This window comes from Phacochoerus africanus, chromosome 6 (assembly GCF_016906955.1).
Source record: "Phacochoerus africanus isolate WHEZ1 chromosome 6, ROS_Pafr_v1, whole genome shotgun sequence".
Lineage (NCBI taxonomy): Eukaryota > Metazoa > Chordata > Mammalia > Artiodactyla > Suidae > Phacochoerus > Phacochoerus africanus.
This window is the reverse complement of record NC_062549.1, coordinates 13,943,000-13,969,933: the sequence shown is the minus strand read 5'-3', so window position 1 is coordinate 13,969,933 and position 26,934 is coordinate 13,943,000. Positions and strand designations below refer to the sequence as shown.

The window sequence follows — 26,934 nt, the reverse complement described above, 5'->3', positions numbered from 1 at the left end:
GCCCCAGGAGGTTTTATAATTTTAGCATTTAGGTATATTATCCATTTTTAAGTTAATTTTTGCTTCTGCATGAGGTAAAGTTTGTAGAGTTTTTGTTCTTTTATTTCCTATGAATATTCAATTTTTCCAAGCACCATTTGTTGAAAAAACTCCCCTTCACCATTGCATTGCCTTGGAAACGTTGTTAAAATAAACTGACCTTGAATGTAGGGTTAATTTCTGGACACTATTTTGTTCCTCAATTTCTAAGTCTATCCTTGTATCAAGTCATGCTGTCTTGATTATCATAACTTCATAGTAAATTTTGAAATTGTGTAGTATGATGGGCTAGAAAATGGTCCTCCAAATGATATTTATGTCTTGGTCCCTGGAACCTATGAATGTTATCATATATGGCAAAACAGGGTCTTTGTTGACATGATTAAGTCAAGGATCTTGAGATGGGGAGATTATTCTAGATTGCCCAGGTGGGCCCAAAATGTGATCACAGTTATCCTTAAGAGAGGGAGGCAGAGTCATTGCCTCTGTTCATTATATATACACACAAGCGCGTGCGTGCGCGCGCACACACACACACACACACACAAATGGGAGGATGGAACAAAGAGATTTGAAGCTGCTGGCCTTGATGACAGGAGTGATGTAGCCACAATCCAAGGAATTGTGTTACTATGTAATGGAGCCTTCCCCTGACAGACCCCTCCCCCATGTCCTCTGCCTGACTTTTGTTTGCAGAAAAGCTGGAGTCTCCCAGGCTCCCCTGATTCACAAAAGCCTGGCTTAAGAACTCATGATTGAAAGGATGTGAACACATAATGACAAAAGTAGCAACTGGGCCAGGCTAAGATTTGAACAGTATATCAGTCATAGGGTGGCTACAAAATCTTTAGTTCCTCCCTGAAGTACTTAGATAACAGTATCTAATGCACATTTCCTGAGTTGTTTTACAGATGCTAAAATCCCCACCAAATGGAAGAAGTTAACTGCTTAATGAGCACTCAGCCTCCAGACCTACTGTAGCCTGAGGACTGCTAATGTTAACGCCTGTGACACTGCCCTATCACCTCACCATCAACAAATTAGAGATCAGTGCACAGGCTGATCACATACTTTGTGACTCCCTTCTTTCACCTGGGCTTTAAAAACACTTCCCTGAAACCCATCAGGGAATTTGGGTTGTCTTTTGAGCATTAGCTGCCCTGGACTCCTTGTCTGGCACCTTGCAATAAATGCTGCGCTTTTCTTCATCACAGCCCTGTGTCAGTAAACAGACTTTACTGCATTTGGGTGAGTGGACCCGGGTTTGGGTCAGTGACATCTAGTCATTGAAAGAAACAAGAATTGGGTTCCCTCCCAGAGCTTTTGGTGGGAGCATGGCCCTGCTGACATCTTGATTTTGGCCCAGTGATACTGGTTTCAGACTTCTGGTCTCCAAAATTGTGAGAAGAAACATTTCTGTTGCTGCAAGCCAACAAGTTTATGGTAATTTGCTACAGAAGCCCTAGGTCACTGACAGGAAGTCTAAACTCAGCATCAACTGTTTGATTGAAGCTTATCCCCTTTGCCCATTAAGTGCGTGTTAGGCATGAAGAGATTAGCCAGTTCCACCGGCCTTATTCTAGGCTGAACTTTCTCAGGTCTTTCCTATGCACGTCTGTGTAAGTTCCTTGTCAGGCCTTTTATGGCTCTTTCATTTCTTGTCTCTGCCTGTTGTATTTCTGGCTGGTCTGCTGTTCCAGTTGGGTCTCTAACCTCAGGTCATCAGGGCCATAGGGTTTTCCTCCTTTATTTTCTGCTGAGTTTGAAACTTTAATGGCATTGCCACCTGCCTGGACTTTTGCCTTCAGCCTCAAATCTATTCTACCATCTCTGGCAGAAAGCTGCTGATTTTAAAGGTTTGCCTCACCCCAATAAAACTACCATTCTCATCAAGCTAGGAAGGGATGGGAGCCTTTCTGTTTAGAAAGGTCATAGACTTCTGCTGTTCCTGCCCAATGTTCTAGCAGTTTTTCATGACTATATGTCTTTAATTTGCTGCTTGCCTGTGTTTGATGTCTGGCACCTTACAATTACTCTTTATAATTATTTTATCCAGTTTTTATTTGTTTTTGGTTCTTTAGGGATTTTTTTATTTTTTTGGAGGGAGGGGGAGATTTGGTGTGCTCTTCATGATACTATAACTGGAAGTACCCAGACATTTAAAATTAGAGTGACATGGTGAGAATGTGTTTTAGAAATAGCATTTTGGCTGCAATAGATTAGAGAAGAACCTGGGCTAGAGGGCAGGAGTTGGTTCTGGAGAACAGATGGATGCTGGGGGTAGGGAGGGAAGTTTTGGGAATCCAGGAAGGGCTGGAGAGGGCTGGACGCCTGAAGTGCCACGGCAAAGTGAGGGAGGAACTAAGGCATCTCAGCAGCAGAATCAGCAACATTAGGAATGTCCATTTTCCAACATTCAAAGTGCTTTGTTCCCCAGAAGCATCTGTCTTTCATCTTCTGCCAGTTGTTTGTGTTAAAGTTTTGTCTTCTCCCAGATTAGAACTTGTCCCAAGGACGCAAGCTAATGTTGTTATTTTAAAAAATATATTCCTCAATGTTTATCCTACTACTTGGCCTGTGGTAGCAGTTTAATATACTTCTTTCAGCTTGATTTAAACAGAATGGTAGTTCTGAATCTCAAAGTTTCAATTTTGCTTCTAACCTGTGTTAAAAGATAAACTGAGGCATAGTAAAAATGTTTATAGTTTGAGTACAAACTTCCAGTTACAAGATAAACAAACAATAGGGATGTAACATACAACATGATGACTAGAGTTAAAACTGTTGTGTGGTATCTTTGAAAGTTGTGAAGAAAGTAGCTCCTAAGACTTCTCAGCACAAGGGAAAAAACATTTTTTTTTGTACCTATATTAGATGATGGATTTGAACTAAATGTATAGTGGTAACCATGTCACAATAAATGCAAGTCAAATCTTTATGTTACATACCTGACAGGTGTTGTATGTCAATTATATCTCAATAAAATGGGGGGGGGGGGCGTGGAGAGTGGAGGTGGGGGGAGAGAACAGTGATTTGAATAGGGCAGTGGCAAACCGGAAGTGGTTAGGAGCACTTCATCACCAGAGCCAGGGCAAAGGTCTGTAGAAAGGGCAGAGGCAAAGAAAGGAATTTATTTAATTGGCTGTAGCTTAAAGCCTCGTTGGCTGTTTGTGACTGGTCATCTGTAGTATTTTGATTTGCAAGCTTGAGGCATTTACAGGTTTAGGTTTTAGTTTGCTTGCACAGAGTCACCTTGTGGCAGTAGAGCCACCTCAGCCTAATGGTCTTTTTGTTCAATTAAACACTTGCTTTGGAGCCTTAGGTAAATCAAGTGGCTTTTTGGGATTTTACACTTCTTACCTTGTCAGTGGGAATTATAATCCCAGAATAACAATGTTAATAGGAAAAACGCCTCATTTTCCCTGAGGAATGTGATGCAGAATAATAGCTAAGCCTGAAGTGAATGTAATTGGCAAGCCTTAAATGTTTTCTGCATGATAAACCATACATTTCTCCCAGGATCACCTTACAAAAGGTGTTCAGGGCAGAATATTCTCCATCTTCACAACACTGGGATGGCAAGAGCAGATGTCTGACCTCATCATGCTTTCAAAACTGCCTAATGTTTTTCCGAACGTGGTGCATGATGTGTTGGAATAATCACTTCAAAGAGAATAGACCACAAGCTGTTTTCAATATCTCAAAAGAGGCATGCCCACCTTAGGTTCACACAAAATTAACATCTCCATTGTCTTTCACAGCCAGACCTGAGGGAGGTTATTATCCTGGTTTGCTTTGTAGATGTGTAAAGCATTGGGAAGACCCTCCTTAGAAACAGGAAAAATCTGGTCTGTAAAAATCTGGCATTCAGATTTTCGGAAGTTTCACATCACATGAGACTCATTGTCTCCATATGCATTTTTGCTCCTGGCAGTCACACGTCATAAAATAATCTAGGAGACACTCTCCAACATTAATGAACTATGAAATTTCCTAGGTGTGGAGAGCAAGCTTTTGAGGGGCAGAGAGCTCTGAGAGGTGGTGGAAAATGTCTGAATAGATTCAGTGTCTGGACTCAATTTAAGGTTTTTCCTGGTTAAGAGTATGAGTTCATTTCCTTCTTTCTCAAAAGAGTCTAAGTCTTTTAGCCATTATTATTGACATAACTAAATACACGCACAGCAATTTTTAGTAATTCTCTTTTGCCTGTGCTGAAGCACGTGGAAGCCCCTGGGCCAGGGATCAAACTCATGCCACAGCAGTGACCAGAACTGCTGCAGTGACAACACCAGATCCTTAAACTGCTGTGCCACAAGGGAACTCGAGTAATTTTTAAAAATTTACCCTCTTTTTTTTCTTCCAATTTTTTGAAATTTGACATATAGTATAGTATAAGTTCAAGGTGTACAGCACAATGATTTGACTTACATACATCATTAAATGATTATCACAAATTTAAGTTTAGTGAACATCCATCATCTAACATAGATACAAAATTAAAAAAAATCTTTTTCTTTGTGATGAGAACTCAACAACTTTCATATATTGCACATATCAGTGTTAATTATATTAATCACATTATAGAACATATATCTAGAACTTATTTATCTTGTAACTGGAAGTTTGACATTTTGACTGCCTTTATCTTATTTCCTATTTGTAACACTTATTTTTTAATATTTTTCAAAGCTCAATAAAATAGAATAAAATCAATAATAAATAAATCAAATAAATTTACTTCCTTTGGTCATATCCAAAGAAGTACTGAATCATAAGGATGTCAGCCAAGGCTCCAAAATGCAAATAAGCCACTCATGCCTGTCAGCCTCACCCTTGCAGAAATATTTCAAAGTGTGGGCAGCCTCTGTTCACCCAAGCCGTAGTTTGGAACCTGAAAAGGAAAAACAGGCCAGACCATTTCGGCCCTCGGCCATCAAAGACTACAACTGCTGCTGCCAAGCATCTTTTAGTCTTGGTGCAAGCTCCAGCTGGAGCTGAGATGTTTCCATCTGTACAACTGCAGGTGGTTATATAATTAGCCACACACATTTGTAGGCTGTAAAGAAAAGTCTAGTAACAAATCCACCCTTGCTGTACATCTCTTGGATGTTACAATGATTGGAAATGGGTCTGTCCTTAAAATAAATGCACCAAAATGCTTCTGTTACTTAAATCTTCTGGAGTTGCTTGTTTGGACAATGTTACTGCTGAAGGCTGAATGAATACAAGTGGCAGGAGTAAGCAAGACTGCAGTGAATGTACATCCTCTGCTATCCACTCAGCTTGAGCCTTTTCTGTGTCCTTCGGAAGCCTGCGTGTGTCAGCTACTCATGCACTCTAGAGGGGTCACTTTTCACTAGAACCCCTGGCACTTCCTATCTTCTGCCTTGTATTAAGGGATTTGGTCTTGTCATAAGGTCTGACCTGTTTCTCATTCCTCTAGACCACATGGATGTACATTTCTACTTTTAACACTTCCCAACAGTGGATATAACAATTTCAATCATATACCACTCAAATAAAAGAGCTTATTACTTTTAAACTAAAAATACGTTTGCTTCAAAAGGAGTGCCAAACAATCTATAAACCTAGGGTCCCAGCTTAGCAGACAATCAAGGTTCAAAACCTCTATCTTGCTTCTATATCGTTGTTGATTTCTATCATTTATCAAGAAAGAGAACTTGGAAGCCAGGACCTGGATGATGAGGTAACACGTGGTAGGATGGAAAAGGTTATATTTTGTTCCTCAACCTCCTACTCATGATCTTATTTTTGAATTTGTTCAAAATTGGCCGAGGAAGAGAGGGTTAGGTGTGCCCTGAAAATTCCCAAGAATTTTGATCGAATTTCTGTGACAACAGTGACTTTCCTAGTCTAAGCTTAGGTCATTTTTTTCTTTCAGTTTTGGCTGAAAATTGGAAAATTGCCACTCAAAATGATTCTTAGTCTGTATTTGATAGTTACTTTCTTCATGTAATGACTCTTCCAATCACCAGCTGGCAAAAAGCTGGACTTTCATCAACAGTGAAAGGGTAATATTGGCTATCCCAACCGATGGCTGTTGCCCCACTGATTGGCATCCAAATGGATATAGGATTTGAAATTAGAGTTTCTTTAAAAATCTGGAAAGGCCCAGTCTAACCACACAGTCTTGTTCTTTTACATTTGTTGAGGATGTCTTCCTAATGGTCCTTAGGATTGAGAATCAAACCCCTTATTTGGCTAAAGGTAAGGACTGACATGTCATCAGGGCATTGACAGAGGCCAGGACTTTTTGTGCATACTAGCATCTGAAGTGTTCTTTGGGAACCACTGTACCTGGGAGAGTTTTGAGACTCAACTGGTAAGATGAGATAATGGCTTTCCGCATATAGCATCTTGGCTCTCCAGACACCAGAACTTTTTAGCTCTGACTTAAAGCGTATCAATATAGAGATGAAAAAAAAAAAAAAGCCACTTTCTGATCGTAAGGAGAAGGCTTCTTGAAAGTGTCTTGTAAACAGAGCAATGAGTGAAAAGTGAGGAAAATGAGACTGGCTAGATTTTTATACTCCACAAAGCCGAGAGAAGGATTTTGCTTAAGTGTCCTTTGCCAATAGTAAGTCCTTGAAACCCAGCTCAAGATTTGAGCAAAGCTAGCTTGGCTTGTGCTTTATTTAGGATAGAAAAGCGAAAAATGAATCAGTAAAATTTAAACCCTGGGGACTCAAGAGAAATTGCTAAAAGCTCCTTAAATTTTGTGACTGCACTCCCAGTTCCAGTCCTTTTTTCCGATCCATTTGGTTCATGGCTGTCAGATTAATCTTCTTGATTACTTTGTGTATGATACTCTCCCTGCTCAGAAACCCATCATTGTGGCTTTTTGTTCCCAGAAGGAGACCAGAGTCAATAGCCTGGCTTTCAAAGGCCATCTTGTTCTGGTGTCTGCCCACCTGTAAGACTCCTCCTCCACAGCCACAGTCAAAGGAATCACCCTGTTTTTCCTGAGCATCTCATGCACATCCTCATCTCTTGGCTTTTGCTTATGGATGCTGTCGTCAGACCCTGGCATGGGAGAGAACTACTTAAGAACCTCATTAGAAGTACCAGGACCACCTTCATTCTGCTCTTTCATGTGTGGGATGTCTCTTTATGCCTCACACTGCTTGTGTAAGCCCTATGTCTTCTTTAAAGGATGGCTTTCGATCTGCCAGTAGCTCAAGTTAAAGAAGCAGACGTAAAAGGAGAAAGGTATTCTAGGCAAGGGGAAAACAAAGCCAAAGCTGGGAATGTTTGGAAACCACCAGTCAAAATTTAGTTCTGTAGATTGTGTCTGACTTAGCATTGCCTGATGTGGTTGCACAGGGGAATTCTAATGCCCTTCATTGGAAAGGTGCCAGCTTTGAGGTTGGAGAGAATTGAGTCTCTGTCCTTACTTCCTGGAGCTGGGCTAGCTTGGGTAAGTCACTTTATTCCTCTTACATCTAGTTCATTCACTTGGAAAAAGTGGGCTGTGCCTTTATTCTAGGATTAGATGTTAGGACAGGTGCAATACATGTAGCATGTAGTAGGTTCTTAATATTGGTTCCCTCCCCTCTATTGGGGTAGTGGGGACAAGATGAGGAGTCAGTTGTGACCTGGTGACAGATCACACAAGTGGCTTGCCACATCTCCCGTTTCCAAGTTCCAAACCCTACATCCCTGTGCTTGAGAACTTTCTCTCTGAAGGATGTTTTTCCTGTCCAAGGGTGATGTGAGGGTGCCAGAGAATTACTAGGGGCAGCTTTCAACCAATGACTCATGTTGTGTAAACACCCTAGCTGCCTTGTCCCTTGGGCGTATTTTATGTATTGACTGTCAGAGTGGCCCCATGGGATTGAACTCCAGACCTCTAGAGAACGTGCCCTTACTTTGCTGCCTTCTCTCTCTTGTCTCATCCACTCCCCTGCTAATCTTTTCTTCACCTTCCAAAGGAACTCTTTGCAGCTGAGTCCCTTTCTCAAGGACTGACTCTTCTTGAAGAATCTGGACAAAAACAGAATACTATTCTACATTTCTCTTTACATTTCCTCCCAGTAGGGCTGGTCTAGCTGCTCCCAACTGTTTTATGGATATGGATGGCAGAATAAGTATATCATTTCAATCCGCATAAGCCATGCTGTCATCATGTAACATAAGAAATGTGACAGTGGCAATAACATGCTACATCTTAGTCACTCTAATGTGTAAACTAATACAACAGTCGGGCACACTCCATGTCTCTGATGTTAAATGATGACTGAATTATTGATAACCGGTTCCACATTCTCTTGAATCAAATATTAATGTAGCAATATCTTACGCATGGTAGCTGGATTCCTTACGAATGATTTCATCACTCAGAAGTCTGGCCATGTCTTTCATCTCGCACAAGATGAATTGGGTGCGTTCTGGAAAGACAACTTGAGGAGATGGAATGTTTAAACATCAGCTGTTGTGTTCTATCAGAGACTTTTCCTGGGACAAGTGTCAAACACCAAAGAAGAATTTCAGTTGGCTGAGACTTTCATTAGGGTCTATTATAGAATTTGTTCTTGCTGACCTATTTCAGTCTTGAAATGGGAAACACAAAACACAGCCATGCCAGGTAGGAACGAGTTTTTCAGCTGCACACTTCACATTTGGTACTCGGTTTCAAGAATTTTGGCTTACGTAAATTTTCCCTTCTCCAGGTTCCTGTAGTGCTTTCACTGTTCTATTGGTACCTAGATATTCCTTGTACTGATACCTTTATTGGTGTATGACTTGTCTCTTCTAATGGATCATGTTCTCCTTTAAGTTAAGGTATTCAATGTTGTTGACTCTGGGATTTCAAGGTCGCTCCAAGGAGATGAAACTCAAAAAGCCTCTGGCTGAGATAAAAATTATCAGATCTTATCACCCCTTCATCCCACTGCAATTGTTACAGAGTTTTCAAGGCCCTTCCTGCCCCCTACTATGAAAGGCATTTGGCCCACTTCTCACCCTGCCCCTATAGGGGAAATATATGCCCCAACCAACCAGCAAGTGTACCCTAAGACCTCTTCTCTCCCCTTTGTCCCCAGGCTATAAAAACAGACTGGACTACATGCTTGAGGTCTCCCTGATCATCAGGAAGTCGTTCAGCTGTGCTAGCAGTGTCCCTTATCTCAATACGTTTTCCTTTCTTTTCACCTTGCTATGCTGGAAAATTCTTTTTTCCCACCTGTGTGCCCAGACCACGACATTGACTTTGGGATGTTCTCTCCCCAAGGGCCTTATATCTTCCTCATCCTCGCATCCCAGAACTTAGCAAAGAACACAGGACATTGTAGGTGCTCCATAAACCTTCGGCTCTGGATGCATACAGAAGACCTACCGTCTTAGTAAGGTGTGGGGGCTGAAAGGTGCTTAGTTCATACTTTTATCACCTCTCTTCTCAATCAGAAATACTCCTTTTAACAAAAGATTTTAAAAGGAAGGAAAAGAAGATGCTAAGGGATCCCGAGAAAACCCTTTGGGAGATATTAAAAGGATGTGTTAGTTTTTATTAATTTTATTAATATTACTGGTACTCAGTGCCATACCTTTTTATTGAACAAACATTTATGGAACATTTGCTATGATCTGGGTAATGTGCTGTGTTCTTGGGATTTTCAGTTTATTAAAACACTCTGCCACTCATTGCTGTGTGCTTCTAGGCAAGTACAAGTCATTAAGAGCATGAACGAGGGTCTTAAACAGTCATAAATTTTCTTGGTGTATTTCTAAAACAGAAATCAGCTGGAGTTACCATTCCTAAACAAATGTTATATTTTATGTAAAGAATACATTTATTTATTTATTTAGTCTTTTTGCCATTTCTTGGGCCGCTCCTTCGGCATATGGTGGTTCTCAGGCTAGGGGTCCAATCGGAGCTGTAGCCGCCGGCCTACGCCAGAGCCATAGCAACGCAGGATCCGAGCCGCGTCTGCGACCCACTGAGCAAGGGCAGGGATCGAACCCACAACCTCATGGTTCCTAGTTGGATTCGTTAACCACTGTGCCACGATGGGAACTCCAAAGAATGCATTTAAAAGATCTGACGCTGACCAACTTCTAGATCCCAGGCACCGTGTTGTGTGTAAATTAACTATGCAGAGCAAGTATAGACTTGTGTAAATACTTGCAACAATCCTATGAATTATGTCCTATTATCATTTTATTTTCCTGATAGGAAAACCTACCTGAGGTCTTGCAGTCAGGAAGTAGCTGTCTTACGCCAAAGCCTGCTCTTGTAACCACGATGCAATACTGTTTCTTGTAGCTGATTGTTTCCCTTTTCACTTTGGTTTCCAGGAACCTAAGAGACAAATTAATCATTGAACTTACTCCCTTTGACTTTTGTATTTATATTGAACTTTGACTTGAATTTCTTTGCATCTTTTTTGTTCATTTTCATCTATCTCTATTTTCCTGTTGCCTTGATTTTTGAAAATTTCTACTTTTTTCTATCTTACTGCTTTATATGTGTGGGAGCAATGACACTGCTGTTATAACACCACTTTAAGCATTTATTTTTGGGTGGAAAGTACCTGGAATCCTATAGCCAGGTGCTTTATTAGGAAATGATGATCTGGATAGGTGGGGTGACTTGTTCTAGTTCACAGAGCTAGTGAGTGCTCATACTGTGGAAAGAATCCAGATTTCCCTGATTTCTGGTCCAATGCTTTTTCTACTGCATTGTACTGTCTTATGTCATTTCTGCTCTTTTCCCATCAATGCTCATTTCTTAATTATTTCTTGTGTTATCTTCCTCTTCTTAGACTATATATAATCTCTTCCCTTTTGCCTCAAGAGATAATGTAATATATTAGGGAAGATATGGCTCTAGGAGTCAGGGAATCCTGTGACCCTGAACAAATTTCTTAACTTCGACAGGCTTTATTTTCCTTATTTGTATTGATACATGCTCTAATATCTGAGGCACTTTTTGTACATGGATAAAAACACTAACATTTGTAATTTATTTACTTAATAGTAATTTATGAATTCATATATCTAAAAATCAAAAGTTTGAAAACAAATTTTCATGAGTATTAAAATTATTGATTTAAAATTTGATGAATTAAATTTCCTCAAGTGATTAATTGAAATTTTAAATTTAGTATAACATATTCTTTTAAATGCTGCACACATATTAAACTGTAGGCAAAACATAAATAGAATTATGAAACATATTATTATGTCTGCATTCAAATCTGTTCTAAGATATCACCATTGTGTCTTCAATTCATTTCTCCAATACTTGTGTATTTGTTTTATACTTTCTAAAGATTATTTCTTTACTTAGGTAGGATCTTTCTAGACCTTCAATAATATTTTCATACCTACCCAGGGAAGAAGTAAACAAAAGAAAAAGAATATTTTTGTTAACTATTGAAACTTTTAGTACCTAGGTTTTAGATCAATTGTCAGTCAGAGCCCAAGAACTTTTGCCTTGCCCAAGGCTATTCAGCACGAGTCACTCATCAGTAGAGAAAAACTGGGCAAAATGACTTTTTAGGTCTATACTTTCCATATTTGCAATCTAGTATTTCCCTCACAAAATGACATCCATATTTTCCTTTTTAAAATTTTTCCTTTTTTCTATTTTTAAACTTTATTGAAATATTTATATACAAAAGCATCCATTTAAAGTATACAATTCAGTGAATTTTCACAATGAATATAGCAAGTTATCACCACTACAACTGACATATGGAATACATGAAAATATTTCCATCACCACCCAAAGTTTCCCTCGTGCCCTTTCCTGGTCAGTCCCTATCATGACCCCAAACCTGAATCCAGGCAACTGCTGATCTGGTGACTACAAATAACGCTGGTACTTATATTGGTGTATAGGTCTTGAATACCTTTCTTTTTTCTTTTTTTTTTTTTTGGTCTTTTTAAGACCAAACCTGTGGCATATGGAAGTTCCTAGGCTAAGGGTTGAATTGGAGCTATAGCTGCCAGCCTATGCCAGAGCCACAGCAACACCAGATATGAGCCACATCTGTGACCTACACCACAGCTCATGGCAACGCTGGATCCTTAACCCACTGAATGGGGCCAGGCATCAAACCTGTGTCCTCATGGATCCTAGTCGCGTTCCTTACTGCTGAGTGACAATGGGAACTCTGGTCTTGAACATCTTTTAAAAAATATCTCTAATTCATGTTTTTTGATATTGTTGTAAGTGGTATTGTTTAAAATTTCAATTTCCAGTTGTTCACTGGTAACATACAGAAATCAATTGCTTTTGTTACTGACTTTTTATCCTAGCACCTTGTTCATTTTTTTTTTTAAGTTCCAGTGGCTTCTTTTTTAAGGTTCCTTAGGATTTTTTTTCATATATGATAATATCTTCTGTACATGAAGATAGTTTTATTTCTTTCCAGACTATATGCCTTTTTTTTTCTTGCCTTATTGAAATGGCTAGGACCTTCAGTACAGTATTTAGAAAATGATGAGTATAGAAATCCTTATCTTATTGGGGTCATATTGTGTCTTTCACCATTAAATATGATCATCAGTCTTTCACCATGAAATATGACATTTGTGGCATCATAAGGTTGAAGAATTTCCTTCTGCTTTGCTGAGAGTTTTTGTTTTATAATCAAGAATAAGTATTAAGGTCTGCCAAATGTATTTTCTGAAAGTATTAAAATGAACACATAGTTTTTCATTTTCTTTATATTAGAATGATTAGACATTTACATTTTATGCTATTAGTATACTTGGATTAAACACACCTTCTTGCTTTTTTTTTTTGCTAAAACTGTCAAATGTATTTTCTGAAAGTATTAAAATGAACACATAGTTTTTCATTTTCTTTATATTAGAATGATTAGACATTTACATTTTATGCTATTAGTATACTTGGATTAAATATACCTTCTTGCTTTTTTTTTTTGCTAAAACTGTCAAATGTATTTTCTGAAAGTATTAAAATGAACACATAGTTTTTCATTTTCTTTATATTAGAATGATTAGACATTTACATTTTATGCTATTAGTATACTTGGATTAAATATACCTTCTTGCTTTTTTTTTTTGCTAAGTATTATCAACTGTTCTTTATTCCTTTTCATAGTTTCTTTTGATCTTTTATGTTTTGGGTTTCCATTTAATTTTTACCATATATACATATACATACATAGAGAGAGTTATATATTTATTAACTATATCTCTATTTTATTTTGTAATGGTTGATCTAGGGTTTACATATTCAGCTTTCACTTACATCGTCTATCTTCATGTAATATAATACCACTTCACCAATAATGCATAAAAATTAAATTACTGCACTTCGGGAGCTCCCATTGTGGCTCAGTGGTTAATGAATCCGACTAGGAATCAAGAGATTGTGCGTTCGATCCCTGGCCTTGATCAGCGGGTTAAGGATCCGATCTGGCGTTGCCATGAGCTGTGGTGTAGGTGGCAGACGCGGCTTGGATCTGGTGTTGCTGTGGCTGTGGCGTAAGGCCGGCGGCTACAGCTCTGATTAGACCCCTAGCCTGGGTACCTCCATATGCCGCGGGTGCGGCCCCAAAAAAGACAAAAAGACACACACACACAAAAAATACTGCACTTCAATTTCATCCTCCCATTTTTTGCACTATTCCTATCACACACTTTGCTTGCGTATATATTTTAAGCCCCACACTAATTTATTACTTTTGTGTTAATTTATCAACTATATCTTAAAGATTTTGATAATTGAGAAATTATCTTTTATATTACTCACATATTTACCCTTTCTGGAGCTCTTAATTCTTCGCGTAAATCAAAATTCACATCTAGTGTCATTTTTCTCCTGTTTAAAGAATTTACCATTAACATTTTTGGGGGTAAGTTTTTAAAAGTATAGTTGATTTACAATACTGTGCCAATTTTCTGCCGTACAACCATGTGACTCAGTTAATATATATATATATACATTCCTTTTTATATTCTTTTCCATCATGGTCTATCCCAGGAGATTGGATACCATTAACATTTTTTGAAGTATAAGTCTGGAAAGTGTATTATTTTTTTGCTTTGATTTTTAAAATGGATATAGAAGTCTAGGTTGAATATTTTTATCTTCCAGAATTTTAATGATGTCCATCTGCTGTTTTCGCTTGTATGGTTTATTATATGAAGACTATTGTAAGTTTTATCTTTCTTTCTGAATATATATTTTTTGTTAGCTGTTTTTAAGATTTAAGAGCAAAGTGATCTCTATTACTTGTTTTGAAAATTTTGATTATGATCTGCCTTCCTGCAGGGGTGTGTGTGTGTGTGTGTGTGTGTGTGTGTGTGTTTAACCTACTTGAGATTCTTTGAACATCTTGTACTTGCAGATTTATGGTTTTCATCAAATATGAAAAGTATTTTGCCCATATTCAAATGATTTTTTTCCTCTGAATCTTTTCCTCCTTTCTGAAAGCCTCCACCCAATTACATACATATTAAATAATTTGACATTTTCCCAAAGATAAACGAGGCTCTTTTTTTTAAAAAAGAGTGAATCTTTTTAAAAAACATTTATTTATTTATTTTACAGCCACATCTTTTTACATCTGCAACCTGTACTGCAGCTTGTGGTAATGCTGGATCCTTAACTCACCTGAGCAAGGCCAGGGATCAAACCTGCATCCTTATGGACACTTAGGTTCTTATGCCATTGAGCTACAATGGGAACTCCCAAAATGAGACTCTTTAAATTTATTTCTAATCTTTTTCCTGTGCTTCACTTTAGAAAGTTTCTGTTACTCTGTCTTTTCTTGTCCAGTGTCTAGTACACTGTTAATTCCATGTAGTTTAATATTTATTTTTGCTATTTTTCACCTCTAGAATCTCCACTTGGCTGTTTTAAATATCTTTCATTTTTCTCATTAGTGTTCATATCTTCATTACAAACTTGAGCATAGGAAACATATTTATAATAGCTGCCTTAATATTCTGTTCGCAAGTGTTATTGCTGCCATTATGTACCTGTTTTTCTATTGGCTAATATTTCTCCAGGCTATGGATAACAATTTCCTGATCTTTTATATATCTATTTTTTTGAACAAATGTGGAATGCTATAAATTTCATGTTGTTGGTGTTCCCAATGTGGTATAGCAAGTTAAGGATCTGGAATTGTCTCTGCGAGGCTCAGGTCACTGATGATGTGTGGGTTTGGGCCCTGGCATGGTGCAGTGGGTTAAGGATCTGGCATTGCCACAGCTGTGGTATAGGTTGCAGCTGTGGTTTGGGAACTGCCATATGCTGCAGTACAGCCAAAAAAGGAAAAAAAAAATTCATGTCGTTGATAGCTGGATTTTGTTAAATTCCTTTAAAGAATGTTAAGTTTTCTTCTTTCAGGAGATTAAGTTATTTGCAAATAAGTTCATCCCTTCAAGATTTTCTTTTAAGACATTTTAGGATGCATTTGGAATATCCATTACTCTAAAACTAATATATCCCAACTTGTGAGGCCTCAACAATTGTCTTATGTATTCACTGAAATCTCTCTATTTTAGCTGGTGGGATCTCAAATGACTCCAGGCCCTATGCAAGCTCCTGGAATTTTTTGCCTACTGTACTCTTTCTCTAGCACATGTTCATTGTCCAAGCTCAAGACATTTTATCTTATATATGTGCAGCTTGGTACTCAGTCACTTAATACTACGTAAACTTAGGTAGCGTTTTCTCTGTGTAGGTTCCTCCTCTAAAGTACTCTGCCCCTCCTTGAACCCTGATGTCTCTCTGTCTCTTCACTTCAGCAAGATCATCATGTTTTGTATGGGATTTCCTCCCCTGTGCCAAATTTCAGAAATTACCTATAAGCAGAATGGGCGAGGTAGGGCTCACCTCATTTGATTCCATTTTTTTTTCAGAGATTACAGTCCTGTTATGCATGTTGTCCAATATCTCAAAGTAGTCTTTTCTTATATTCCGTTTTCTTGTTGTTTACAGAAGGAAGGTCATTTCAGACCCTCTTACTTTCTCATCAATAGAAGCAGAAGTCATGACGTACATTTAAAGTCTCACTTGGCCCATGCTGCATGACCTACTGACTGTTTTATGATATATTGACCTTATCTGTTTGTATTATTAAATGTGTAAGTTATTAATATGTGATTATTTAATTATCCATCACTAGCTTCTTCTTGGAGATGAAGAATGTATAGTTATCTCTTCTGTGAGAACATGAGTCTTACAATCTTAGAACATTTTTTTTAATAGTTATTTCCCCAATACAATTTTAGAACATATTTTAAGCTATCTTTGTACTTATTATATATAATCTCAAAGAGTACTTGTCTCACTTGTGTTCTATGTATTCACTTTCTCCTCTAATAGAGACGGAAATAGCATATATTGAAACTTTATAAATAGATGTTTACTGAATAAAAGAAACAAAATCCTCATAGATATCTATACTCTAAACTTCCTAAAAAATTAAACATTCCTTATTGTATTCATCAGTATTTTGTTTCACACCTGCATTTTTTGTGCTTAATGTTGAATTTCCTCTTTGGGGTATTATTATGAACTAATAGGCTTTTACAGGTACAATTTGTTTCAATTAACCATAAGGTTATAATAATTATTTTTGAAAGTGTAATTTTCACAGCTTGGTGGTGCTAGATTCCTTTAGTTAGAATCTTTTGCCCTTTAAGTAGTGTTCCACAATAACTCTCAAGCTCTACCCATAATTTCTTCTGTAATCTGTAATAAATATGTAATATGGAGTGAATAAAATTATTTTCAGTGTTTCCTATGTGAATCTTTGAAAATAATTTTAACTGTTTTAAAGAGTTGATTATACTCCTATTACTAGGGCTGTGACTTGTGGTTATTACTCTCCACCCCCTCCCATTGTTTGTGATTGTGCTGGTTATTTTTCATTTGATGCCTGCCTCCTCACCTTGCTAGTTCACTTTTTTTTTTTTTTTCTCCTTCCCACTCAGCTCGGTGTATTGCTGGGTACTGGGTTGTTTGGATTATGTTATGGGCTCTATTGTCCTCTGGCTTATGGTTTGACTCAGGCAATGACATACACCACTAGGAGATTGGAAAGTGAAGGGAGTTTGAGGAAAGTTTGGCACATTTATGTCCTCATCCTTCCCCTTTTTCAGTGTCGCAGTTTAGAGAGTGACTGCATCCCCTACCCAATAGTTTCTGGAGATATTTTCTTCTCCAGGGTTTCAGGCCTCACCTGACTTCAGTAACATTATTTCCTTCCATTATCCCTTCAACCAAAGGAGTGGTGATGACTTTTTGCTGGTCTCTGAGTGACTCCACATCATTAGTTGGTTCTCTTAATTCCATCAAATGTCGCAAATTCTCTTTTGCGAAATCCATCTGAGGGGAATTTTGTGTTTTTTCTTTTCCCCAAATCCCCATGTTTATTCCTGTTGTCAAAGCTTGAGCTCTTAACATAGACCAGACAGGGCTCCTGTGTTGTCTGATAAGGCTCTAAGAAATGTGGTGGTGAGGATGCATGCCCCTCCCTCTACTCCTGGTAACATTAAGAGTTACAATGGGTATTGCTGTGCAGTTGGATGAACTTCAGTACATCTTATCACCAGTGTCTGACCATCCACTTCATCATTTTGATTCTGAAACAGAAGATTAAAAACACAGTAGGATTCTTTCCGTTTCAGACTCTCCAGGAACCCTAGGTTACTCTATTACTTTTCAGTTCTTGACAGTAGTTTTTAATCTTAACTCTTCAGGTAAGAAAGCAGAGAGCCACTAAGATCCATTAAAACATTTAATTGGGTTTATTTGCAATACAACATCATCAAATAAACAATTTCTCTCTACCATCTCTTTTTCTGCCCTCCTGCTCTGTCATGTCCAAGTTCAAATCCATGCCCTCTATAGAGGTAGTGGTGGCTTCTCCCTTCTTTATCCCGGTTTTGTCACATCCTTGTGATGCGGCAGTTGGGAATTATTTGGCCCCCCTGGAAGCAAGAGAGTTGTGTTCCCTTGCACTCCAGAATTCCCACTACTTTTTTCTTTTTATCCTTCACCTTGGAGTAGATCTGATCCATCTTTGAATGCATGAAGTCAGGGTTAGCCATTCTGATAATTTGTTTCCGATAAAGTTCACCAAAATGAATGACGAGGCATTATCCTTCTCATTTCTCCTGTGGATTGACTGTTGGCCCTTTTCCAAGAATGTGTACAGGGAGAGCTAGCTTAGTCTTCTGAAACGGCATGTGAGTTAATTTCTCTAACTTTTGTAGAATGTTTGTGTAAGAGGATGAGGGATAGGGGTAAGGTTCTCTTAGAATGTGGGCATGGGGTCTCATCTTAAGGCTCATCTCTGTATTTTCCAAGCATTATAATTTCTAGGAGGGGGAATAGTCGTTACTTTAAGATTACTAACTTTTAACACATTGCGATGATCTGTTACATTGATGGCCACTGTTGACTGATACTTTCTTCTGTCCATGTTCTTGACTTGTCTTCTCCCCTTGAATGTGTGCTCACCTGGTGACTCACTTTAACATACAGAATGCAGTGAAGTGATATCATGCAAGTTCCAATCCTAATTTTCACAAAGCCCTAGAAGCTCTTACTTTCACTATCTTCAGAGCCCTGAGCTACCATGCAAGAAGTCTGATTACCTTGCTGGAGAGATCATGTGGAGAAGTTACATGGATAGACCACATAAAAAAAATAAAAATAAAAAGAGGCTTCGAGACTCTGTAGAGAGAGTGAGGAGAAAGGACTCTAGCCATCGCAGGGTCTCTAGCTGAGCCCAGCCCTGAACTTATCCACCAACTAAATGTAATCATATTAATCCCTACCAGCCAGATGAGCAAAAGAACCACTCAGTTGAGAACAAGTGATACACTTAGCCATTCAACATGCTACTGAATGCAAGGGGTAACAGGATGAAAACACACACTATAAACTGCATCCATACGATGTGGACTCCCTTAAAGACTGCCTCCTGGACGAGCTTTCTACCTTCCTTTTCCTGGCTGATTCTCTCCTCTCTTACTACCCAGGGAGGCATCTTTAGGCATGTTCTTATTTCCAGACACAAGGCTGTGGCCCCAAAGAGAGACTAGGGTTCCCCTCTACTTACAGTTTCTCTTCAGAGTTCTAGTTTCATAGTTGGGCATTTTACCTGAGGGTTTCAATATTACCCTACTAAAGACAATAAAGTAATCTCAATATTTATGCAAATCTATGGGCTGGTGTGAAGTTACATTTTGGTGTACCCCACAGGCATTTATTCCTAGGGAAGACAGCACAGGAGATCCTGGGCAGTATCAGACCTCAGGTTTGCTGGCATAGCCATTAGTGCTATTTGCTGAGGATTCTGGTTCCTCTCTATTTCTTAGCATAACCTAGGATGACATCCTCTTCTGGTCATGTGGGACCATGAGTTGGAATGCAAGTGATACCTGCTACTTCTGGCTGGAGCTTTTAAATACAATGGCAAGACCATCAAAAGCTCTCTTGCCCTCTGTAAGAGCTGGCTCTTCAGGGTGAGACAAATGGGGCTCACATTCCAGCTTCAGCTCTCACTAATTGTGGGACCATGGGCAAGTCATTCAATCTTTCAGAGATAGTTTCTTCTTCTGTCAACAGGAGATATGGTATTTTTCTTGCAGTATCAGGGTGAGGTATGAAAAGTATTTAGCACAACATGTGACTCACAGTAGGTTTTCAACACCTGGAAGTTTAACTTTTTTTTTTCTTTTTAATGCCATACCCTAGCATGTGGAAGTTCCTGGGCCAGGGATCGAACCTCTGACACAACAGCAAGCTGAGCCACTGTCATGACAACCCCAGATCCCTAACCCAAAACTCCTCGACACGAACTTAGTATTTCAACAATAGTTTTAAATGGCAGATGACCTGTGTATTTCTATTTCCAGCCCACAATTCCTTCTTCATATGTAGAAACTACATGCATCTCTTGACTTCCGAAATCTTGAGTACCCTTTAGATTAGAACCTCTTCAGATCTGATATGACATACCTTACAGATTATGATCTGACTTATACCTTATTGTTTCTTTAACCAAGTATTAGATTTTAAGCATCTTGAGGGTAGAATCTATTTTTCAATTTTGTATGCCCCACATACCATACTGGACCTGAAAACCATTCCAAACAGAAACACGATAAAGAATTGTTGCATGAATAATAAGTAGAAATTTACCACATTTGACTGGGTGACCTCACATCATTTCTCCTTTCTCAAGATCCTTTGTTTCTGCTGAATATTTCATTTATCACAAGAAGTTTAAGGAGGAAGAGGCAAACTTTGGAGTACCACTGAGCTAGGTAATTACAAACATTGTGTAATTGAATTTTCATTTTAGTCCTTTGGGGCAGGTATTTGTTAAGCCACACATCCAGGGCCACACAGGTGGTAATTGGTAGAGCTGGGTGTGTTGATTTCTAGAAGTCATGCTGTTTTCATTATATGATATTTGTTTTTGAATCATGTTTTGTAACAATCTCTACAATTTTTTCTCCAGCCCTCAGGCCAGCTCATTTTCTCTTCTAACTCTATTAAACAGAAGGGAGACATTTTAAAATATGTGGTTCTTAAACACACAGGGATTTCTTCTTTCAGACCTTGACACGGCTTTAGAGTTTGAGACAAAAACATTCAGAGTGAATCCTCACAGCAGATCAGTTCTAAATGATAATGTAGCAGTCCAGGAATGACCTTGAGAATCAATTGGAAAATAGGTTTTTATTTATACAAATGTCTCCCCAGGATCCCAAGAAGAAACTCTACAGGGTGAGCATAGTCTAAGAAAGTGATTTATTCTCGAGTCCATGCCACAAGCAGAAAGTAAAGAACTCAGTTGAATGGGAGGAGACATAGGACAATGTCATCGTATTTGTATGGAGGAAAGGAAAGAGGGCTTCTCCACAGGTGTCACCTCCCAGATCAATGTATCTTTTGATAGCCAATAGCTACACTTGGAATTTGTTGAACAGATGGAGTGAGGAAAGGCTGTGGGAGGTTTTGAGAGATGGAGCATTGGGTAGGGGCAATGTCAGCTTATTATCCTTGGCCAGGAAGTGCAATTCACAGATTTTAGGACCTGGCCACATTTTGGGTTTGTCTCAGCCAAAATTAGCTCTACCCAGGATGCTAATTGGAGAGGAATGCATTATTTCTTTTGGGTCAAATTCAACATGAACTTAGCAGACAAGGCCCTATGATTCTCAGGTCAGGATTTGGTTCCAAATTATCCCCCAGGCCTTACATACTGCCTTTGCTACTCCCATTTCCCTCTCACCCCTGCTTCTTTGTGGGTGGGCTTTTAACCAATTCAGGTTTGACCTCAGTTCTTATACAAACTGTCAAACTTTCCTAACCATTGGAATTTCTGAGCCATATATGAGATGATTTCCAGGCAGAATTTACCTCTTATTCTTATTTCTCATAATCTTATGGGTACTTTGATGTAGCATTTCCTTTTTAATTCAACTTCTTGAGTTATTTGCTTTTGCAGTTGTCTTCCTCAATGGATTCCCAGATTAATTCTTCTTTTCCATAAGGTCATAATGTGTACATATGTGTGTATACATATGCCTATATGTGTGTACATACACATATATATTGTTCACACATCTCTAATGTACATACACCAATAAATATTTGTCAAAATTATATAAAATTTATGGAAACAACTCACTTGTGTAATTGTAATAATTTTTATTCAGCAATTACTGCCAAAAACTCTTTCAAGAACATTTCTTATATTAACTCTTTAAATCTTCACACCAACCCTCTAAGGTTAATACTATTATCTTCAACCCCAAGATGAGAAATCAGAGGCACAGAGAAGTTAAATAATTGTCCAAGATCACAATAATTCAATTCAGGAAGTCTGTCTCCAGAGCCCATGCTCTTTATCTCTATACTATATTGCTTCTTCATATTATAAGAAGCCCATGGGCAAAACATTTCTGTTGAATGTTCCTACTGGCTATAAGAACTTAGATCTATAAAAACATACACATTTTATTTGTCCAATCATTCATTCACTCATTTATTTATTTGTCATTTAGTGAATATTTGTTAAGTATTTATCTGTGTATTTGTATATGCTAAGTACTTGGGATAGGTGGGGTGTGTGTGTATGTGTGTGTGTATGCGTGTGTTAGGAGGAGCAGATATATTTTCTCTGTCCCTGAGTCATAAACGTATTGTTTAATTAAAGGAATTCCAAAATATTGCTTTAGACCTATAGCTCAATTCTTTTATCCTCTGGTATTCTATGAAAAGAAAAGTAAAGGCAAGAGGGGAGGAGGAAACCATAAATAATTCATCAGAAAATCCACTTATAAGTTTGAATGTTTCACTGAAGGTGGCAATCAGTTTTCCATGCCAACTTCCCCTTCTCATTTGATCTGCTCATACTCAACCCTTGAGATTTTTTTCCTTGTGTGCCTCATAACCCACCCCAGCCACGCTAACTAGACCGGAAAAAGATGCAGAACCCAAAGTGAATCATTGTACAAGTGAATGAAGAGACACAGAGGTGTCAGTATACCCAAAATGCTTACCTGGAAGTGATGTGGAGTTGATCCTTGGGTACTGGGCTGGGTCCCAGACAAGATTGCTGAGGAAAAACAGAGCTGATATCAGAGGGAAGCAGAGTTCAGAGAGACTACCTTGACTCTGAGAGATAGAAAAGTAAAATTCCAACTTCCCAGTTCCAGCCCTGTGAGAACTACTTGTGTTTGTTTAAGTCTTGGGTCTTCTGTGAGGTTCCTTGTTGCGTCTTCTCCCCAAAACAACCCCAGGTGCTTTTGAAATAACTTTAGGAGATTTCTTTCACCGCCTAGGCACAAAATGAACTTTGGCTTGGACAGGAAGTGACACTTCTTTCCTTCAATGAGAAAATTTTTGGAAAAACAAGGCTCTCTAATGGAAGAATTATGAGGTTGGTTCCATGTTGTCATTGGCTCTAGGACAATCATCAATGGATCTTTGTGCATATATTTACATACATCTGCCCAAGGGGCCCAGTAAAGGATAGTGTTTAAAAAACTTCAGTTAAAAACACTCATTCTGTCATTCCTTGAATGGATTTTTCCAGCAAAATAAAATGTCCACTGTAAGTGTGGCCATAGATAGGGACTTCCTAGGAGGGATTAACATTAAAGCCTGTAGTTGGGGTAAGGAACAGCAATTAAATAAAGCAATGAATCTGAAGTTCCTAGTCTAGTGCTTTTTGTGTAGAAGGTGCTTGGTATAGGCAAATTCTCTTCTTTTTTTCTTTCCCCTTTCACCCATTTTTAGTTTTCTAAGACTCTTTGCTTCTAAGATCCATATAAGGACATACTGGATAGTTTAACTTATCTTCCTCCCTAAGAAAGTAGCAAAACACATTCCTAGTTGAATTAAGCTCATTCCTACCTAGTGCCAAGAAAATACAGTGAAGGAGGAAAAAAAGGGAATTTGGGGTGTAATAATTTGACTGCTTTTAGAAGCAGGAATCTTTGTGGGTAAATGCTTGCTGACTGATCATGGAAATGCAAGGGATATACAGGTATTTTGAGGACAAGATGAAACACTGGGTAGGGGAAAAGGAAGTGAAAGCCAATTTAAGATGAAGTAATGATATTTTTCATCTAGTTCTGGGTGTTCTTATATCACCCAGAATTAAATAAAAGAAGGTTCTTAGTCAACTTTATTGTGCTATATGTTTAGGAGTCCAGTAAATATTTTAATAATAAAATGTTCTGGGGCAAGATAATTAAAAAACACTTTATGAAAACTATGTATTACATACAATTCAGAAAATGCATAAGGCTAAGTTTGCTTTTCAGAGAATAATCTGTGTTGCTTTTTGTGGGAGAGGATGGAGATGGTCCCCACTTTGGAAGCTGCAGAAGAAAATGTAATGGAAACTGAAGGAAAAAGATAAAGTTTGCTTGGCCCTCACCTGTTTCCTCCCCATGGCAGCAATTAGCTTGATGTACAGCTAATACATATCCTGCAGCCATACATCTTTTGCAACAAAATTAAATAGGAAACTGGCATCTTTGGGGCACTGAGAACTCAACTTGTTGAGGCCTCATGGTCATGGCTTGATTTTGATGTTTACAAATAGCTGAGGTCCTCCAGTACTGATGCATGGATGAGAACTCATGAAAACATACATCAAACAAAATGCACAAAGTTTTTGTATACTTCCTCAAAGTCCCACCCTCTGAATACTATTTAATGTTTAAAATAACCTTGCAAGGCAGAAATTAATCTCATAATTTTTAGATTAGGAAACAGGCTCAGAAATATGTGATTTTTTTCTGACTGATTTGGCAAAGTAGGAACTTGAAATTTCCACAGCCAAATTTAGTTTCCTTTCCCACAACACCTGCCTCTATTGATTAGAACTCCTCCAGGGCTCTAAGGCTTACACCTAGTGTGAAAATCATTATACTAAGAAATTTTAGTCTGTCCTGCACCCAGCTGCTGTTCTCATTTTCTGCTGCTGGGCCAATAAACAGTTTTGAATGGTCTATTTCAGTAGTTTTCTAACTTCAGGTTGTAAAAGAATTACTGAATATCTTTTAAAAATGCAAATTACTGGGTCTCATCTCTAGGAATTCAGAGACAACAGGTCTGGGGCAAGGCCAGGGAATCTGCATTTTACCAAGCACTACAGGTGATTGTTTTTCCAGTGATGGACCACATACATGGTTCCAATTATTTTTCTACTTAATGCTGCAATAACAAAGGGAGATCTGGATAATTTGTTTTTCATTTGTTTTTGTCTCTGAATTCATAACACTTTATCTTTTCTCAGTACTCCCAAAAGATTCTTCCTGAAATTAAGACTCTGCTGCTGAATTTTTCAGCTTTTTCATAACTAGTTGTGATCAAAAGTTTTCTTAGTCTTGTCTTCCCTGGACAATCCTATCATGTATCTTTTAGATTTCACACGTCGTAGCGACATAAACTTATGAAATCTCTTAACAACTGTGGTTCTTTCAATTTGAGCAGCCTTGAGCCTGGTATAATACGTACCTAAAATTTAGAGTTATAAGATATGGTTTTCAATTACTGTTCCACAACCTTAGCTCTGTGAGTCCAGTAATTAACTTCTCTGAGCCTTGCTTTCCTTATCTATGTCATGAGGATAATGACATCTTCCTCATAGGATTGTTATGGAAATTTAAAACGATAAAAAAAAAAGATGATTCCCTAAACTTGCAAAACATAGAAATGTTGATTTCCTTGGTACTGGCTCCAGACCAGAGTATAACCACTGATTTTTTTCAGAAGGGTAGTACAGAAATGAAACTGAAGCAAAACAGGTTTGCAAAGATTGGTTTCATCTAATGAGTTGATCAGCATGTCCTCAGTGACCACCCCCTAATCCGGTTTCTATGTGCACGAGCCTAGGGAGTGGGTCATTATAGGACAGAGAAGAGACACTGAGGAGACTAGCATGGCATCTTCCCTAACCTGCCATGTGGGCTGATCCTGAGGTGGAGAGCAGGTAGTGTGTTCCAGATAGAGAGAATGCTCTCCAGAGTTTCAGAGGGGACTTGTCATTTGTGCACTGAAGTTAGTGTGGATGCAGTAACACAGGAAGACTGAGGAGAGCACAGCACTCTTCGTAGCTGGGTCTGCCACTTTGGGAACAAGAAAAGACCCTAGGAAGAAAAGCAGGATTCAGTTCCTATCAGGCAGTATCAGCAGCAGCAGCAGCAGCGGTGCCTCCCTTGAAAGACTTGTGGGCAAAGGAATATCACCGAAAAGAACGAAGGGGGAAGCAACATCAGCATGTATGAGTCTCCACTGGGGCTCCTGAGGAACAACTGGGAGGATGTGGGAGGGGCGAGGAGTGCCTAGTTGCTGGGGTTGTGTATATGGAGTTTCTCCAGGCTCAGTTCTAGCTTGGATTTTCTCCTTACTCTAAATCCTCTTTCAATTAGATGAAACTCTCTCTTCCTATAGGCTGATGAGACTCCAAAACACATAGTTCCAGCTGAGGTCTGTCGCCCAAGCTCTGAAAGGGTGGGTATACACTCTGCTGACTCAATGGCTCCGCTTGACATCTTTGAGCACCTCTAGCTCTGAAAGCATGCCAGTCAATAACGCAACCTGATGCTACCCTTGTATTCCTTAGATTAATTCCCATGACCACTCAGCTGTCCCTGTCAGCTCCCTTCTCTTTCTGTCACCATTTTTATTCCATCCATCATCAAGCCCTGTCTATTTCATGATTCAGTCTATATTTCTCCATCCCATCCATTACCATAGTTAAAGCTACAGTAACTTTCAGCTGAACAGCTATTCGCATACTTCCCCAAATCTCCTCTCGCCTTTTCTCATTCCATCTTGACTAGCTGCCAGAAAGATCTTTTAAAGAGGCAAATCTTATGGTGTCATTGCATAGCTTAGATCCCTTCAGTGCTCCAGCATTGTCCTTAAGGTGAAGACTGCACCCCTTAATGTGGCTGGGGTGGCTGTGCATACAGGGACCCTGCCGGCTCTTACTCTTCCCCCTGCTCTGTCTGCTCCAGCCGGCAGGGTCTTTCTTTAGTTCTGTGGAGGTGCCCACTCACTCCCATCTCAGAGGCATTTCATCTGGGTTTTGCTAGTGCCAGAGCTTCCTCTCTCTCATCTTCATCTAGTTAACACCATGGTTTATGTGCCAGTCAAAAACAAAACAAAAAAACCTTCTCTAGGCTATACTCCTATAGCATCTTAAACTTCCTACCATGCTACCACATTTATCTAAACCTTTCTCTGAAGTGTAACCTCTTTGGGGTGGAGGTTAGGGGGTGCTATGCCTCTCTCATTCATTCTTATATCAACAGTGCCTAGCAGAGATGACACAATACCTAGTAAATACCTAGTAAATATGATCCAATGATTGAACCGATATGAAATCCTGAGACCATTTC

At 38.8% G+C, this 26,934-nt stretch overlaps 1 long non-coding RNA gene across 1 annotated transcript in view; it reads right to left on the bottom strand.

Moving 5' to 3' along the window:
• Positions 1–10,247: 10,247 nt before the first annotated feature.
• LOC125128759 (uncharacterized) overlaps positions 10,248–26,934 on the bottom strand; it is a 54,352-nt gene continuing 37,665 nt past the window's right edge. Inside the window, exons 3-4 of the long non-coding RNA XR_007135307.1 lie at positions 22,576–22,631; positions 10,248–10,357 (exon numbers count right to left, since the gene is read on the bottom strand). This is a non-coding gene — a long non-coding RNA (uncharacterized LOC125128759). The remainder of the gene's footprint in view (positions 10,358–22,575; positions 22,632–26,934) is intronic.